We start from the raw sequence: 19,431 nt of genomic DNA, 5'->3' as shown, positions 1-19,431 counted from the left end.
GTACCGGCGGGCCACCGCCCGACCCCGGTCCTTACGGTTGTGCGTCAATCGGCCTCTCCTGCAGACGGTCACCACCGTCTGCCAACCTTGCTGTATGTGCCCAGGCCACGTACCCGGACATGGTCAGACTGCTCCTTTACCACTTCACTACTCCACACTTTCCATCACGGAACTACACTCTCCTTCTTCTGACTTCCTTCTTCCCGCCTCCAGGACTGTAAACTCCTCAGTGGGTGGGGCCAACTGCCTGGCTCCACCCTACCTGGTGTGGACATCATCCCCTGGAGGGAGGCAACAAGGATTTGTGTGTGCGGCTGATGAGCCTAACCAGGGAGTGGGGTGTGTTGTTGCAGTACCTGTGACGTCCTGGCTTGTCCAGGGCGCCACATTCCCCCTTGGTTAAAGGCAGACCATCCGTGGGCTACTCGTCCATCACCGGTTTTATTTTCACAACTAGGAAAAAGTAGAAAAACGGTAAAACATTTGAAATCACAACATAAGCATTTCTTCATAAGACTTCCCATAACGGTAGGCACAGTACTTTTAACGTTACGAAACATTTTTATTAAACGGTACGGCTTCCGCTCTTCCCCCCGCCCAAACAACCTGGCCCTGATGCTGCCCCTAAGCAAATGGGCAGCACCCCTCGCCCCAGTCCAGAACCAGATTGCCCGAGCGGGTACGGTGTCTTTCAGGGGACTCACATCCATGGGGAACCCCTGACCTACGGAGGATCGCCACCGGTTACGGTAGTGGCGGGTCTGGGCCATCCATTTCCTCCAGGCCCATCCTCCCAAATCAGCCTCTGCGGAGGCGGTCACGGTATTAGCCAACAAATATATGTACATGCCACTAAGTTTGTGGTTGCCCTGCAAGTTCACGGGCGTGTCCGTAAGAAGTTCCTTACACAACGGTTGCAGAAAGTCCCTACGGGGACTAGTTGCCGGCAACGGCCGGTTGAATCACGGTGCTAATCTGGTCACAGTTCGGTTGATTACTTTCATTTTTCTTATCATTCGGTTCAACAACATACTTAAACATTCAACGTATCACACGGTGCTGGTGGTCCCAATGGGGACAACTTGCGGCGGGGGACCGCTACCAGCACTGCTCGCTTTCATCTCCTTCACTCGGCCCCGGGTGGAAGAACACGGGTACCAGCCCCTCCAGCGCATAGCAGGCACAACGAGGTAGAGCCGCCCGATATCCATTATTTCCGTTCCTTGGGATGTAAGTGGCCTCCATGTCACACAAAGCGATAACTCCCTCGTCATCTGAGACAGGTTTGGTATCGGGCCCAGAGTCACTATCGTCCGTTTCTGCGCCAGGCGGGTTGCCGCCAGCTGCCGCAGTCTCCGGGCCCGCCACTCCTTCTGCTGCCGCTACAAGGGGGCGCAAGCCAGATGGCCCGGCAGCGGCGGGGCACGCGGGCAGGGAAGACGAAGGCAGTACAGGGGTCAGGGGCAGACCGGGTTCCTCAGCCGCAGTGGCTGGTCCCTCAGGGACACAGGGGCATGGGTCACTCACCAGCTCCTCCATCATAGCCTCCATCCCGTACACACGGGCGACCGCCGCTACCTCTTCCACCTCCGCGGTCCAACGCTCCATTAGCAGGCATATCTGGCTCCGGTAGCGCTGACAGATTGCCGCCGTTTGGGTCCTGAGCCATGCCGCTGTTCCAGGCACCGGCTCCGTAATTTCTGCGTGGCTAGACGGGGCGGACATGTCGGTAGCGGTGTCTTCCAGGAACTGAAGTATCAATACGGAGTCTTGGCGTCCCCGATTCTCGGCAGCCTCGACTTCATGCGGCCGGCCGCCATTCCGTGCCCCCTTGGTATCTTTTCGGCACCTCCTCTTCAGGGGCGGAGCTTCGGCTTTCGCGCCTCCACTGCTCGGGAAGACGCTCGAGTGGGGAACTTTTCGCCCCCAATATGGCGGCTTCTGAAAATTTTCGGCCGGACACCTCCGGCGGGAAACAAGGCGCACCTCTACCAGGCGGTAGAACGGTAAGATCCTGTTCGTGACGCCAAGTTGTCGCAGGCGGGGAGTGCGCTGCTCGACCGCGCTCGCGGCTCGGGTCTGGCTGCTGCTGCTGCTCGCTCAGTGGCTCGAGCGGTGGGCCGGATCCCGGGGACTCGAGCGGCGCTCCTCGCCCGTGAGTGAAAGGGGGTGGTTTGGTTTTGGGATATTGTCCGTGACGCCACCCACAGTTAGTGGTGAGGTTGGGACACCACCGCTGCTCTGTATGGGGATCCCGGGAGCGATGACAGGGAGCAGCTGAGATGTTTTCTCCCCTCCATGGGTAGGGGGGTTTGGTGGTCCCGGGCCCGGTGGTAGAGGTTGGAAGGTGGGTTGCGGGGCCTGGCCGGGTGCAGGGTCGCGGGGCAGCGCAGTGCCAGACGGCACAGTGGTACTTACTCAGCCAGTAACACACACAACGGCTGGATGGACGAGTCCCACAGACGGCTGCGGCAGTCACTCCCGGTAGGTTGGCGGTAACTGTCTCTCCCTGCACCGGTGTTATGTTCTCGGCCCTAATGGCTTCCCACTGATAGCCCGCTCCCCAGCGGTATGTTGGCTAAGGGAGCCCTCTCTCTGCCCGCAGGCTCTGGCCCTGGGAGCTCTAGCTCTGGCGGTAGCTTTATCTCCCTCACGGTTGGATGGTTGCCTTCAGTCGCGTCTTTACTGCTGGGAAACCCCGGAGGTTCCCGTCGCTGACGGATTTGACCAGTTTAACGGCGACTCAAAGCCTGGTCGGGGTCCGTAGGCCCTGCCGAATGGTGCTGGCTTTTCTTTGTTCCCCGTTCCGGTACCGGCGGGCCACCGCCCGACCCCGGTCCTTACGGTTGTGCGTCAATCGGCCTCTCCTGCAGACGGTCACCACCGTCTGCCAACCTTGCTATATGTGCCCGGGCCACGTACCCGGACACGGTCAGACTGCTCCTTTACCACTTCACTACTTCACACTTTCCATCACGGAACTACACTCTCCCTCTTCTGACTTCCTTCTTCCCGCCTCCAGGACTGTGAACTCCTCAGTGGGTGGGGCCAACCGCCTGGCTCCAGCCCACCTGGTGTGGACATCAGCCCCTGGAGGGAGGCAACAAGGATTTGTGTGTGCGGCTGATGTGCCTAACCGGGGTGTGGGGTGTGTTGTTGCAGTACCTGTGATGTCCTGGCTTGTCCAGGGTTCCACAAATACCCCCTTTATTCCTGGTGGCCGCGCGACCCCGACCCCGGGTCCGGAGACCCCTCGATCTGCCCACCGCAGATCCAGATCCGAGCAGAAGCGGCAGGCTGCTGACGCGGGGGCGATACACATGAACCACGATCTTCGATGCCATTTTATTTAAGACATTGTGAAGACAAATTTAAGTGGTGGCGCATGCGCAGATTCCTTTTTTTGAGCAGCGAATGTGTCGCCTCCACCACTTAGTCATCTCCACAGTGTCTTCAGTAAAATGGTGCCAGAGATCACGATACGCACATGCACTGATTCCAGCGCAATTTTATTTAAGGCAGTCTCACAGTAGCAATGCGCACACACCGCCAACAGTAGTGATGTCGGCTGCAGCAACCGCCAACAGTAGTGATGTCGGCTGCAGCACACAATTTAAATGAAGACAAGGAGGCAAGGCAGGAGGAGGAATCATCACAGAGGACCCGACCAACAAAGTCCCGCCTCGATGGTCAAGCCATTGCGTGATGGACAAAATTTCTGACGGTTTGAAAAAGGATTATTCTGCAATCAAGCCTCGAATTTCTGAACTAAAGGCGTCATTTTAATCAGCATTCTAGCGCCATTATTGCACTGATTCTAGTTTATAGAGCCAAAACCTGCTGCATTGTGCCATTTAAATAATATGCTCAATAATAGAATCACCTTTAAGTGCAAATGCTTAGTTATAGTTTATAGGATGACAATTTTTTTTTTTTTGAGATGTTATACTGACAGCCATGGAATGAAGAGCTGCCGCTCAGGTTGGTTGCATAATCCAGCAGGTAAAAGGTGAGAGGCTTCTGCTTATAGAGGAAAGTTGAGACAACATTAGTTGTTAGAAGTCCTCTAGTAATAGTTCTGGTAGAGTAAAGGTGAAGCGTGCGGGTGATATCTAGATGGAATGTAAACAGCGGATTCTACAGGTCAGGTAAAAAGGACAATAAAACTCGTGTGTACGCTGACATCTTGTCACAAAACATTGCATAGTCCTTGTAATAAGAATTAAATAGAGGTTTGCCTTCTTCCAGGAGAGACAGTCCAAGAGCCCCCTGCATAATGAAGACCAGACTACATCTCACGATTCCCAAATACTCAACCCCATGGTTGGGGGGATTTGGTGTAAGAACACAATTGGACGCACAGCACTGACTGCAACCCCATTCAACACCTATAGGATGGACGAGAATGGAGATTGTGATCCAGGACCTCGCACCAAAATCACCAAATGTTCTTGATGAAGGGGCAAAAATTACAATGGATGCCTCTGTCGCGGGCGGAGGAGGGGACGCCGCGCTCTCCCACTGCTTGGGTCCGGCTGCCCCTACTGCTGCGGCTGCTGCTGCTCAGTGGTGCTGGTGTTTCTTCGCTCCCTCGCCCGTGAGTGAAAGGGGGTGGTTTGGTTTAGGGATATTGTCCGTGACGCCACCCACGGTTGTGGTGATTTTGGTGACACCACCGCTGCTCTGGACGGGGATCCCGGGAGCGGTGACAGGGAGCAGCTTGGTTGTTAGTTCTCCCCTCCGGGGGTAGGGGGTTGGTTGTCCCGGGGCCTGGTGATGGGGTAGGGATGGATGGCAGGCGGGTTGCGGGGCCTGGTGAGGTGCAGGGTTGCGGGGGCAGCGCTGTGCCGCATGGCACGGTGGTACTCACTCAGCCCAATGATGAAGACACAGTTCTCGGTAAAAAACTGGATGGACGGGTCCCACAGACGGCTGCGGTGTTGTTGCTCCCGGCAGGTTGGTGGTAACTGCCTTTCCCTGCACCTAAGTTGTTTGTACGGTTCCAGTGGGTTCCCACCGGTAACCCGCTCCCCGGCTTGGATATGGGACGGAGGAGCCCATTTTGCTCGCAGGCGCTGGCCCTGAGAAACGGTTGCCTTGGCGGTGGTGGTGTCTCTCTCACTAGGTTGGACTGTTGCCTTCTGTCGGGACTTGACTGTTTGGAAACTCAGGAGGTCCCCTTCACTAACGGATTCGGCAAATTCACAGCGACTCCTAGCCTTGCCGGGGTCCGAAAAGCCCCTGCCAGATGATGCTGGCTTCTCTCTGTGTACCAGTCCGGTACCGCCGGGTCACCGCCCATCCACAGTCCTTACGGTAACTCGGATAGGCCACTCCTGCAGACGGTCACCACCATCTGCCAACCTTGCTGATCTGTCCGGGCCTCACACCCGGACCAACTTCAGGCCGCTTAGCTGTCACTTTTCTCCTCTCTCACTCTCACTTCTCAACTGTCCTCACTCTTCTCCAAACTCTATCTGCCTGGTTTTTCCCGCCTCCAGGACTGTGAACTCCTCGGTGGGCGGGACCAACTGCCTGGCCCACCCCCTGGTGTGAACATCAGCCCCTGGAGGAAGGCAACAAGGGTTTTGTGTTTGACTTTGATGTGCCTGCTGGGAGTGTGTGTTGGTGTTGTTCTCTGTGGCCCCTGGCTTGTCCAGGGCGCCACACCTCCAAAATCTCATAGAAATCCTTCCCAGAAAAGAGCGGTAGCCTTTGTATTTAAAAATAATAATTATCACCACAAAATAATAAAAAGTAAGTGCAGTACACACTTACCATATTAATACACACAACATTCCCACAGTAAACACTCATACACTCACAGGCGCACTAACATTCCACAAGTACACCCACTCCACACCTGCAGACATAACCACGTAAGTGAATTTCTCATGTGTGACGCCCTGGACCCCAGGGCACAACCCCCCTCCCCAGGTCAGGAACACCAGTCAAACAAAACCCTTGTTGCCTCCCTCCAGGGGCTGATGTCCACACCAGGTGGGGCGGAGCCAGGCGGTTGGCCCCATTCACCGAGGAGATCACAGGCCTGGAGGCAGGAAAAGCCAGTTAGTTAAGTTTTGGAGGTTGAAGTGGAGAGGTGGAAGTGAGAGGAGAGACTGTGTGTGTCTGAGTTGGAGCCCAGGCACCATCAGCAAGGTCGGCAGACAGTGGTGGCCGTCTGCAGGAGTTGGTGGAGGTCTGCAGAACCGTAGGACAGGGTTTGGGCGGTGGCCCACCGGTACTGAATCGGGGAGCGGATTGAAGCCAATCACCAAGGCAGGGTACTCAGACCCCGACTAGGCTCGGAAGCCGCCGTAACGGTCAAATTCTCTGATTGCGGTCTGGACCTCAGGGATTCATTTCCAACCAAGTCCTGTCAGAAGGCAACAGCCCAACCCACCCGGATAAAAGCCACCGTCAACGGCCAGAGATCCAAGGGCCATCGCCTGCGGGAAAAACGGTCTCTCCCGACACGTACAAGACGGGGAGCGGACCACCCGTGGGAATCCATAAGTGTCAAACACTTACACATAGGTGCAGGGAACGACAGCCAACATCAACCCGTCCGGGGAGAGTGAAGACACCTCAACCGACTGCGGACCCCGTCCATCCAGCCGTTTGGTTTACCAGAGACTCTGTTCTTGTCGCGGGCGGGGGGTGCGCCGCTGCTCGACCGCGCTCGCGGCTCGGGCCGGCTGCTGCTGTTGCTTGGTGGCTCGAGCGGTGGGCCGGATCCGGGGACTCGAGCGGCGTTCCTCGCCCATGAGTGAAAGCGGTTGGTTTGGTTTGGGGATTGAGTTCGTGACGCCACCCACGGTTTGTGGTGATAATGGAACACCACCGCTGCTCTGGATGGGGATCCTGGGAGCGATGACAGGGAGCAGCTGAGATGTTTCTCTCCCCTCCGTGGGTGGGGGGGTTTGGTGGTCCTGGGGCCCGATGATGTGGACTTGAAGGTGGATGGCGGGAGTTGGGGAGGTGCAGGGTCGCGGGGCAGCGCGGTGCCAGACGGCACAGTGGTACTCACTCAGCCAGTAATGTACACGGAGTCTCTGGTCAAACAAACGGCTGGATGGACGGGTCGCACAGACGGCTGCGGAGGTCACTCCCGGTAGGTTGGTGGTGACTGTCTCTCCCTGCACCTTTGGTGTGTTGTCGGCCCTGATGGCTTCCCACCGGGAGCCCGCTCCCCAGCGGTGTGGTTCCTAGAGGAGCCCTCTTTGCCCGCAGGCACTGGCCCTGGGAACTCTAGCCGTGGCGGTAGCTGTATTTTCCTTCACGGTTGAGCGGTTGCCTTCAGTCGGGTCTTTGGCTGCTGAGGAACCCCGAAGGTTCCCGTCGCTGACGGATTTGACCGGTTTAACGGCGACTCCAAGCCTGGTCGGGGTCCGTAAGCCCTGCCGAGTGGTGCTGGTGTTTCTTCGCTCCCCGATCCGGTACCGGCGGGCCACCGCCCGACCCCGGTCCTGACGGTTGTGCGTCAATCGGCCTCGCCTGCAGACGGTCACCACCGTCTGCCAACCTTGCTGTTTGTGCCCGGGCCACGTACCCGGACACGGTCAGTCAGCTCCTCAACTACCACTTTCCTCAACTGCAAAACTAAACTGAACTCAGTCCTTTTCCCACCTCCAGGGCTGTGAACTCCTCGATCGGCAGGGCCAACCGCCTGGCTCCGCCCCACCTGGTATGGACATCAGCCCCTGGAGGAAGGCAACAAGGATTTGTGTGTGACTGGTGTCCTTAACCGGGGTGTAGGGTGTGTTGGTGTAATTTCTGTGACATCCTGGCTTGTCCAGGGCGCCACATTCTTGTCTACCTGGGTGAGTACACCAGTGCCATCCGGCACCGCGCAGCACCGTAACGCTGCCCCCGCGTCCATGCTGCCTCCCCGCATCGGCACCTGCACCTATCCCCTACTCAGTACTCCCCAACCGGGGCCCCGGGACCAACAGCCCCTACCCACGGAGGGGCCAACACCTCAGCTGCTCTCCGCCATCGCTCACGGGAACCCCCGTCACCAGCAGCGGTGGTGCCCACCATCACCACAACCCCGTGGGTGGCGTCACAACTGACATCCCGTCACCAACCAACCTAACCTCCCCCCTTTCACTCGTGGGCGAGGAGGCGCTGCTCGAGCCCCGGGTCCGGCCTCGTGCTCGAGCCACCGAGGAGCAGAAGCACCGGACCCGAGCGCCAGCGAATCCCTCGGGCGAGCGGCGTTCCCAACCCCTCTCCGCCCGCGACACATGCATAAAACCAGACGGTGCCTCCTGCACAATGACCCTGCAATTAGCACTGATCCCATCCAACACTGAGGCACTGGGAGCAAATCAGAACAATGTCAGCATCTGCAGGGGATCTGTATGTTCATCCCAGGATTGTACTGGTTTCCTCCAATACTGACAGGGAATATACTGTAGACTGTCGGCACTGATGGGGAGTGATGACAATGAATGTAAAGCAAGAGAAATAACTTGGCCAAGTTCTTGTCTTGCTCCATTTGGCTGTGTTATTTCTAATGTAATGTATGTACATGCTGAATGTACCAGCAGAACAGTGAGTGCAGCTCTGGAGTATAATACAGGATATAACTCAGGACTAAGGGTGAGCGAACCCAAACTGTAAAGTTTGGGGTCCATACCGGACACTTTGTGTCCAGTTATGGACTACAAACACAGTCTTTTTACTGTACATCCGGTTCCTGTCCGAGCTGGTCACACGAACAAAGTTTGCTGAAAGATTGCAGAGCAGCCAATCAGCAAGCTTTTAAGCTTTGAAGCCTTCCGGAGCCATTGTACCTGTGCCAAATATTGGCATGGCTGTGATTGGCCAGCGCACCTCGTGACGCAGCATCAATAAAGGCCAGACCACAAGCCACACCGCCATTTTCCATCGACTAGAATAGGGAGAGTGTACATTGTTGGAGTGAGGGACAGTGATAGGTGCAGTTAGAAAAAAAAACAAAAAATACATTGTGGGATAGGATGCTATAAGAGTGAGGGACCTTCAGAAATCACCTCATTGGTGAAGTAGCTTGGGCATTGGAGCGGATTTTTGTGGGTTGGGTCCCGTTAATCTTTCCTCCTCCTGCCTTCCCTCCTTGTCTTCTTTTAAATTTCACGCAAAAGCCGCCTTTACTGCTGTTGTGAAGTTGTTTTCAATAAAACGGCGCATGTGTGGCACCCTGGACTAGCCAGGTCGTCACAGGTACTACAACACACACACACCCACCCCGAGACAGGCACAACAGCCAAGCACGGGTCCCTTGTTGCCTTCCTCCAGGGGCTGATGTCCACACCAGGTGGGGTGGAGCCAGGCGGTTGGCCCCTCCCACTGAGGAGTACACAGTCCTGTAGGCAGGAAAACCAGTAGAGTTAGTGAGAGTGGAGAGTAGAGAGTGGTAGGAGAAAGTGGAGGAGCTGCACTGGCTGTGTCTGGGTGTGTGTCCCAGACACTGACAGCAAGGTTGGCAGACGGTGGTGGCCATCTGCAGGAGAGGCGAATCAACGCGGAACTGTAGGACCGGGGTCGGGCAGTGGCCCGCCGATACCGAACCGGTGAGCGAAGTGAAGCCAGCACACACAGGCAGGCCCTGCGGACCCCAACCAGGCTTGGAGCCGCTGTCAAAGGTCAAATCCGTTAGTGACCGGAACCCCAGGGGTTTCCTAGCAGCCAAGACCCGATAAAAGGCAACCGTCTGACCAGCAAAAGGAAATACAGCTACCGCCAAAGCTAGAATTCCAAGGGCCAGAGGCTGCGGGCAAATGGGCTCCTCCGGCACATATACGCTGGGGAGCGGGTTACCGGTGGGAAGCCATTGGAGCCGAACATACACAAAGGTGCAGGGAAAGGCAGCCACCGCCAACTGTCCGGGAGAAGCCACAGCAGCCGGCTGCGGGACCCATCCATCCAGCCATTTGGTTTACCAGAGACTTTGCGTGCATCTGTTGCTGAGTGAGTACACCAGTGCCATCCGGCACCGTGCTGCGCTGTCCCTGCGACCCTGCACCTCGCCAGCCCTGCCTCCCCGTCACAACACCGGGCCCCGGGACCACCAACCCCTACCCACGGAGGGGGAAAACAACATCCCAGCTGCTCCCTACCATCGCTCCCGGGATCCCCGTCATCAGCAGCGGTGGTGCCCACCTTCACCACAATCCGTGGGTGGCATCACGGACCAAATCCCCAAACCAAACCACCCCTTTCACTCACGGGCGAGGAGCACCGCTCGAGTCCTCGGATCCAGCCCACCGCTCGAGCCACCAAGCAGCAGCAGCAGCGCCGACCCCGAGCGTTAGCGAGCGCAGCGCCCCGCCGCCCGCGACACATGTGCGTATGACGATATCTGATGGATTGGAGATGAATATAAGCAATGGTGAATTTGCAGATTGATTTTTATTTTTCATCAGCGCATGCGCCTCCACCGCTCATTGTCATCTCCACAGTGTATAGAGCAAAATGGTGGCCGGAGATCACGATACGAGCATGCGCTGATTCCAGAGCCATTTTATTGAAGAAAGGGCCACAATAGCAATTAGCAAGCATCGCCGACAGCGGGAAAGATGGCTTCGGAGAGAAATTTAATTGAGGGGACAAGGACGGAGAAGGAATCTTCACAGAGGACCCGACCGACAAAGTCACACCCGGATGCTCAAACAACAGCACGACTGACAATTACTGAAGGTTTGAACAAGGATTATTCTGCAATCAAAAATCGGATTTCTAAACTAAAGGAGTAATTTTAGACAGCATCCTAACGCCATTATCACACTGCCTATAGATTATAGGGCAAAAACCTGCGAGTTGGATCCCTTTCAATAATATGCTCAATAATAGAATCCAATTAAAGAACAAAATGCTTAGTTATAGTTCACAGGACGACACGTTTTTTGTGATGTTATACTGACAGCCATGGAGTGCGGAGCCGCCGCTCTTGTTGGTTGCATAATCCAGCAGGTAAAAGGTGACAGGCTTCTGCTTATAGAGGAAAGTTGAGATAACATTAGTTGTCGGAAGTCCTCTAGGATTAGTTCTGGTAGAGTAAAGGTGAAGCGTGCGGGTGATATCTAGATGGAAACAGCTAATTCTACAGGTCTGATGAAAAGGACAATAAAACTCGTGTGCACTCTGACATCTTGTCACAAAACACTGCATAGTCCCTACAATAAGAATTACCTAGAGGTTTGCCTTCTTCCAAGATAGAGACAGTCTTAAGGGTGCTTTACACGCTGCGACATCGCTAGCGATTGCTAGCGATGTCGCGAGCGTTAGCACCCACCCCCGTCGTTCATGCGACATTTGGTGCTTGCTACCGTAGCGAACATTATTGCTACAGCAGCGTCACACGCACATACCTGGTCAGCGACGTTGCTGTGACCGCCGAACAATCCCTCCTTCAAGGGGGAGGTGCGTTCGGCGTCATAGCGATGTCATAGCAGAGGAGGGGCGGAGATGAGCGACCGGAACATGTCGCCCACCTCCTTCCTTCCTCATTGCCAGTGGACACAGGTAAGGAAATGTGTGACGCCGCAGGACCGACGAACAACATCGTACCTGCAGTAGCAACGATATTATGGAAAGGAGCGACGTGTCAATGAGCAATGATTTTTGGCGTTTTTGCGATCATTGATCGTCGCGCCTTGGTGACACACGCTGCGATGTTGCTACAGGCGCCAAATGTGCGTCACTAACGACGTGACCCCGACAATATATCGTTAGCGATGTCGCATGACCATTGAGGAAGGATTCTCCAGTCGTGCTGTATGTGTGTTACCCACCAATACCATCTGTAAATAATACACGAACTGCATGTGACTTGGTTTAAAATTGGCCACAGCAGCCTTTATTACCTATTATTTACATACTAACACAAGGGGGCGCCGTCCAACGGGCGACCCCAACAAACAACAATAGGTAACACAGTAACCAATACAGTAAATATACAACCCTGAGTAGGCCCAGTCCAGGAACCACTTCTCACCCCAGTATCCCTGGCCGCAACACACCGACCCAGAGATGAGGTATTAATCACCTACGGATTAACCCTCCAACTTTGCAGAACCCCGTGCCTGCAACATCCCGGAACCTGGAGCCACCATACCAAGATGGTGTCTCTCTGTCCAGTTACCATTGCCTTCAACCGCCTCTGGACCAGACCTACCCCCCGCCACAGGACAGGGCACGTGACTCCTTACGTGGCCTGGACCCGCCACACACCAAAAGCTTGTACCACACCTCCACGCAATCCCAGCGTCCACAAAACAGCACCAAGAACGTTAAGATGCACCCCCATCGCATCCCCAAAACCACCAGTTCAACGCCACCAACTTTTGGCGCCGCCCCCCCAATAAGGCTCGATTGATACTGCCTATCTCACGAGCCACACGCTATTCCAACCTGGTCACACTATCAAAACTACCCCACGATTAAGCCCGGGTATGTCTTCCACAATGCAACAACCCACAATTTTTTTTTTTTTTAAAACATTCAGAAATAGAAAGATACCAAATCGCTGCCTCCCACTTACTGGACCAGTACCATCGACCCGTCCAGACCCAACTGGCAAAGTTCGGGCGAGCCTCAGACCGTCGAGGCCCCGAGAACCAACGAATGCCCAAACATCCAAATGAGGCACACCCTCACCACAAAAACCCAGAGGTTATAAACCCACAGATAACACCAACCTGTTACGCCAACCCATTCCACTCCCAAAAGACTCAAATGCCTTAACCCGATAACAACTGAGGCCAAACGTAACACCGAAAACAAGAGGACTCCCACCTCCCAATACTTCTCACAACCCCTTTTCTGAGCCCACCGAGGGGCCTCCGTGGCAGCCCAATCCAGAAGGAATACGACCCGTAGTATTCCGGGCGCCCACCCCCGCCACCTGCAATCAAGTCTGCAGCACTGCCACAAAATGGTACCTTAACAAACGCGACACAATAATGAGCCTGGGCGCCCTCACAACATAATTCAGCACCCGGGACCACGTATAACAACACCAACCTTCACCACCCGTCTAATCTGATTCGGTGAGCGACAAAGCCGGCGCTCAACCCACTGCACCACCTCGGACACATCCTCCAACATCCAACCTCCGCTCTTCACCGTAGATGGGCTGACCAACCCCACAATCTCAAAGCCCCCCAAAAGGCTAACACAAACCGTTTTGGACAAGGGAAACAAAACCCGCTCGTGCTCTGATGAACATAGCCGCCACAAACCACTCACCAAACGCTGCCACAAAACAATGGAGACGGACCCTTGTATCCCGCTCCCTCACACCCTTACGACCAAACCCTTCAAGGCCTGCCGCGCCCTAAAATCCTGTGAAAACATCTCTCCACATCTAATCCTTAACAAGACAGCCACAGCCGCCACCCTCTGCTCCACTGCTGACGCCGGCCTAGCAGCCTGAAACCGTTACTCACCACTGCCAATGCCACCACCAAATACTCCACCGGGCCTTCCTCACACATTGTCCCAAACAACGTTATCCGCGCCACCCATACTTCTGAATATCAGCCCCAAATAACCTCAGTCACTGGGCACCGAGCCGCTCCCCAACACAGCCACACCAGACTCCACAAGCCCTCCGGACACACCGTGCCCACCTCGTCTGCTACCCGGCCTCAACTCCCGAGACCTGCAGAACTGGAAGGAAACAAAGCAGCTGCTATTCCCTTGGCGAACCCCAGTAATGGTTGCGCCACGCAGAACATTTTTTTTTTTTTTTTATTTTTTTTTTTTTATTTTTTATTTTTTTTTTTTAAAACGCATACAATTGAGAAACCAACTGTCGCAAGTACGCCACCCTTGGCACCAGGATTAGCAAACCAACTATGAATCGAATTCTCCACCAACTGATAGTCAGGATGACAGCACACCTTCCTCTTGGAAAAAACTGCTAACCTCCACAACCCGACCACTACCACCCATTGGAAGCGCTACCCCACAATGCCCAACCAGAAAACAACTGGACCCGCTGCCTCCGAGTACCGCAGCTACGTTCCATCAGGTACCACCTTACCCAGCCACAATCCGCGGCCACTAAATCGCCGTAAGAAAAACCTCCCACACCATCAGATCATCATTGGTCTCCCTCGTGACCACACACAAATGATCCGATGGCTGCACCCTTGGCGCAGCCATCACCAGCCGTCCAGCAGACACGCACCCCAGCGGCGTAACTCTGCACCCGTTGTTTGACCGCCCCTGCAAAGACTGCACTGCCTGAAACCGCACCGTCTTAGCTGACCTAACTGCCTCTATCGCAGCCCATAGGATCACACCATTACCCACGAATCCTACCCCTCTGACCATAACATCAAACTTTATCCCCCACAAACCGTATCACTGGCGTTGGACCCTCAGTCTTCGCCTGCGCCAACAGGCCCAAAAGAGTATCCACCACCATCTGCAATAAAACCATCAACCTCAACGAATCATCAACCCGCCAACCCGATGTAAAGAAAATCAACCTATAATGAATAAGAGGTGTAAGCTGGGACACACCACGCACAAACCACTCCACCAAGAAATAACCGCCTCCAAAGGAACATAAATGGGACAAAAACCCATTAGCACCCACCGATCAACATAATAATAACTCCCCTCCCCACCGCAGCACCAGAACTGCTAGCTAGCAGGGTGGACCAGTAACAACCTAAATGCCGCCTCCAAATCCGCCTTTGCCATCAATGCTCCACGGCTCACCACCTTTACCAAATCCCACCCTCTGTCAAACGACACATAATAAACCGCCGATAATTCTGGAGCCAAGCAGGCATACACCGATGACTCCTCCAGATAAGATACGTTTTGAACAAGCCGAAATATATACATCTATATACGGCTCATTTCCGGCACTACCCCCAACAGAGAAACCCAATCGTGACAAGGAGGGCCCCGAATGGCCCACCCATCCAGCCCAAAGCCACTTCCTGACCCCTCTTTCCACTGACAACCGCCAGGTGTCCCATAGCCCAGCACAAACTTCCAATAAGGAAGCAAAGATCCACCAATATAAATAGAAAGACGCAGAATTACTATGTTCCTTACCACAACTCAACACTTATGCTTAAGACAACCTTCCGCGCCAAATCTGCACCACCCATCATTCTATTCCCCCCAACCCTCATCGTCCGTGTCGCCGGGGTTCCAGGCCCCGAACAGCCATCTACCCCCCCAAAAGGGGGGGGGGGGGCTGACTAGGAGCCGTCATTCACTGCAGCCATAAGGATGTGCCCGTATGATCCTACCGCATACTGGCACGCAATGCCTTCCCTTGCTGAAATTACTCGGCATACTGAAGCCAGACTAAACCGCCATATGACCTAACAAGCCACCCCAAATGGATCCATATAACTGAACCATGCCGAACCAATTATCCAATTCCTTCCCCCAATACCCTTGCCAAAAAACGCAAATGCCCGCAGCCCCGTTGCAAATGTACGAGGGTGAGCCTCCACCGGCGCACCCCTCCCTCTACTTATCCTTCCTGGAATCACTTGGCTTAACCTAATCCAGGTGAAACTGTTCCCGGGGGGGGCAGCGAAACTATTGCTACACGTTCCCTATTCAAATCTTATCCCTCACATCCTCCAGCAAGTGAGCCCCCCCCAGCGGGCCTTTGGAGCACCCATACCTCTCACACTTGGCCACTGTCAGCCAGACGCACCACCTCATCCCCCTCTTCGTTCATCACCACTCACTCTGTCACAGCACTTGCCGCCTCTGCCCGAAAATGCTCCCCTGCCGCCTCATGCGCCCTCACTCTGCCTGCCGCACCTGCGCCTACTAACCACCGATCCCGTCCATGCCGCCGGCGGTGCATGCGCACTCTCCACAACCGTATACACCACTGCATTAAACCCCATACCTGGTCAAAACACAAACCCACTCGGCGCTGCCGTGTCCGCAGCCGCCCCCCCCCAACCCTGCCAAATCCACGGCCGTCTCACCCGACCGCGACCCGGCGTATCCTGGAATAAAAAATCACGCCATCCGGACGTCTGATTCATCCGTCGCTGCTTCCTCCTCGCTGGAGCCGACCGCCTCTGGCTCATGTAACGCAGACGCCGCCGAAGCGCTGCCACCACCACGGCCGTCCTCCTGGTACGCCGCGTGGGCACCATCCTCCAAGCTCCATCTTCTGTCCCGCGGCGACAACCCCGGAAACCGTCCCGTCCCACGGGCTGCCACCGCAGGCCTTATCTTCTGGCCTGACCCCCCCTTGCTACCTGCAAGGACAGGGGGTACCTGTGGCCCGACCCGCTGCCAGCAGACTCCCATCCAGAGCCGCCAGCCTCCTGCCCTCCTGGGCCCAGAAGGCATCCGTCCGCCGGGCCCTCCCCCCCTGGGGGAGACCGCCGCTGCCGGGAGCTGCACGCCTGCTCTGGGTGACCAGGCGGGGACCGCAGGGCCCCCGCCGTCACCCCCACGTACCGACGCCTCCCGGGCATCCGTCGCACCATGCTCGCCTGCCCTGGTGCCGGACCCCTTGCTGGCTGCAGCCCCCCGGCCCCCCCCCTCCACCCGCGGGGAAGGGGGGGGTAACGCTGGCCTCCGTCCTCGCCGGCGCTCTCCTGGCCAGGAGCCGCCGCATCCAGCCCTCCTGGGCCCCATGAAAGGCTCTGTCCGCTGGGCCCTCCCCCTCCTGGGGGAGACCGCCGCGGCCGGGAGCTGCAACCTGATCTGGGTGACCAAGCAGGAACTGCAGGGCCCCTGCCGTCACCCCCACTCACCGACGCCTCCTGGGCACCCGTAGCCCCAGGCCCGCCTGCCCTGGTGCCGGACCCACCACTGGCTGCAGCTCCGCAGCCCCCTCCGCCTTCCGCGAGGGGTAAAGCTGGCCTCTGTCACCGCCGGGCGCTCTCCCCGTCCGGGAGCCGCCGCATCCAGCAATCCAGGCCGCGGCTCGGACCGGAAGTAGGCCGCAGACAAGCCACGCCCCCCTCCCGGCTGCCGCGGCCCGGACGGAGATTCCTCCCGCGGCCGGAGCAGCAGCTGAGTACTGCCCTGCCCACGTCCTACCGCGGAGGGTCCCCGAAGGGGCTCTCGCATCTCCTCCTCGCTCCCCCCGCACACGGCAAGTACCTGAAATATGAGGGAGGGGGGACGCCGCCCGCAGCTGACAGGGGAGCGAGGGAAAAGTGCCAACGGGTTAACCCCCAGCAGCCAAGACGTGGGACCGCGCTGCCAGGGGCCCGTGCACTGCCATGATGAATCCGCTGGTCTCGGGTAGCAGCCATCCTGTCGCACGTCCGGATCGTTCCATATCCGGAAGTCAAGAGAGAGGGGGTAAGTCAAAGTCCTTTACTTACACCCCTCAACTGTCCCACCTCTTCCTCCAGGGAACTCCTCCTACCGCACCAATCCCTTTATTCTGCCTTATAAACAAACCATTCCTGTTTCCATTAACCCCATCACTCCTTCCCTTCCCTCTAGTCATGTCGCCCCTCCACCCTATGGGTTCCATGGCTTTCTATGTGTAAAGCACCCTTTCGAGCAGCCTGCATAATGAAGGGCAAAAAATATTCAACCTCATGGTGGAAGAACACAACTGGACGCACAGAGCTCTGGCTGCAACCCCATCCAACACCTATAGAATGGACAAGAATGGAGATAGTGATCCAGGACCTTGCACCAAAATCAGTGTCCTCTCACAAATGTTCTTCTGGATGAAGTTGCAAAAACTGAGACAGATGCCTCCAAAATCTTATAGAAATCCTTCCCAAAGGAGCGGGAGCCGTTATTTCTGCAGAATCGCTGAGTCAATATTTATGTATGTCACTATATTTAGTCTAATTTAATAATTCATGATGTAACTCATGAAAAGTAATGTATGTACACAGTGACTGCCCCAACAGAATAGTGAGTGCAGCTCTGAAGTATAATACAGGAGGTAACTCAGGATCAGTAATGTAATGTATGTATGTACCGCCCCGCGGCCTCGGCTGCGACCGCTGAGCCGCTCGGGTCAGGGCTCGTGTGTCGGTGGCTCGAGCGCTTCTGGACCCGGGGGTCACGTCGCTCTGTAAGGGTGTAGTGGCGGTGCACGCAGGGGGTGGTGGGGTAGTTGTGTTGTGAAGTTCGTGACGCCACCCACGGGTTGTGGTGATGGTGGACACCACCTCTGCGGTGAAGGTACGGGGACTCCCAGGAGCGGTGTAGGGGCGAAGCTAGGTGTTGACCCCTCCGTGGGTAGGGGATGTTGGTCCCGGGGCCCGGTTGGCGAGGGGCCGGGGTGCAGGGCGCAAGTTGGCGGTGCAGCGCGGAGCGGTGCCCGAGGGCGCTGGTGTACTCACTCTGATACAAGACGCTGGAGGTGCTGGTAAACTAAACGCGGTGATGGACGGGGCCCGCAGCCGGCTGCAGTTTCTCCAGATAGGCTGGTAATGTCCGCCTTTCTCCTGCACCTGTATGTGATCTTGGCTACTGTGCCTGGGCACCGGTAACCCGCTCCCCGACGTATATGTGTCGTAGGAGCCTGTTTGTCCACAGATGCTGGCCCCTTGGATATCTGGCCTCTGGCGGTGGCTCCTATCCGGACGGGTTGGGCTGTTGCCTTCAATCGGGACTTAGGTGGGAATGAACCCCTGAGGTCAAGACCGCAATCAGTTGATTTGACTATGGTGGTGGCTTATAGCCTAGTTCGGGGTTTGAGTTCCCTGCCTGGTGCGCCGGTATCCAGTTGGCTCCCCGGTTTGGTTCCGGTGGGCCACTACACTGTCCCGGTCCCTTACGGTTCCACCGGTCGTATTCCTGGTCTCCTGCAGGCGGCCACTACCGTCTGCCTGCCTGAGTGATCTGGGGTCCTAGGCTCCAACACAGGCCCCAAGCAGAACTGTACTCCTCTCACTCCTCTCTCCTAACTCAATCTCTATCTATATCTGCTTGTGTTTCCTTGCCTCAGGCCAGCAGACTCCTTGGAGGGCGTGTCTATCCACCTGACTCCGCCCACCTGGTGTGCCTGTCTGACTCTGAAGGAGGCAATCAGGTCTTTTGGTTGACTGGTGGTACCTTACTGGGGTGGGGGTGTATGTGGTGCGTGTAATGATCTGTGACCCTTGGGGTGTCCAGGGTGTCACATGTACACAGTGACTGCCCCAACAGAATAGTGAGTGCAGCTCTGGAGTATAATACAGGAGGTAACTCAGGAGCAGTACAGGGTCAGTAATGTAATATATGTACACAGTGACTGCACCAGCAGAATAGTGAGTGCAGCTCTGGAGTATAATACATGAGGTAACTCAGGATCAGTACAGGATAAGTAATTTAATGTATGTACACAGTGACTGCACCAGCAGAATAGTGAGTGCAGCTCTGGAGTATAATACAGTTACAATTTATTTATATTTATGTGAATTGTATGTACAATATTGGCCAAATCTAGAGTCATAAATAATATAAACTAAAGTTAAA

At 55.8% G+C, this 19,431-nt stretch overlaps 1 protein-coding gene across 1 annotated transcript in view; it reads right to left on the bottom strand.

Moving 5' to 3' along the window:
- Positions 1 to 19,431, bottom strand: part of LOC142297006 (cytochrome P450 2K4-like) — a 272,736-nt gene that overhangs the window by 247,692 nt on the left and 5,613 nt on the right. The gene's annotated exons all lie outside the window — the stretch shown is intronic.

Source organism: Anomaloglossus baeobatrachus, chromosome 3 (assembly GCF_048569485.1).
Source record: "Anomaloglossus baeobatrachus isolate aAnoBae1 chromosome 3, aAnoBae1.hap1, whole genome shotgun sequence".
Lineage (NCBI taxonomy): Eukaryota > Metazoa > Chordata > Amphibia > Anura > Aromobatidae > Anomaloglossus > Anomaloglossus baeobatrachus.
The sequence above is the reverse complement of the archived record's forward strand: the minus strand, read 5'-3'. Positions and strand labels throughout refer to the sequence as shown.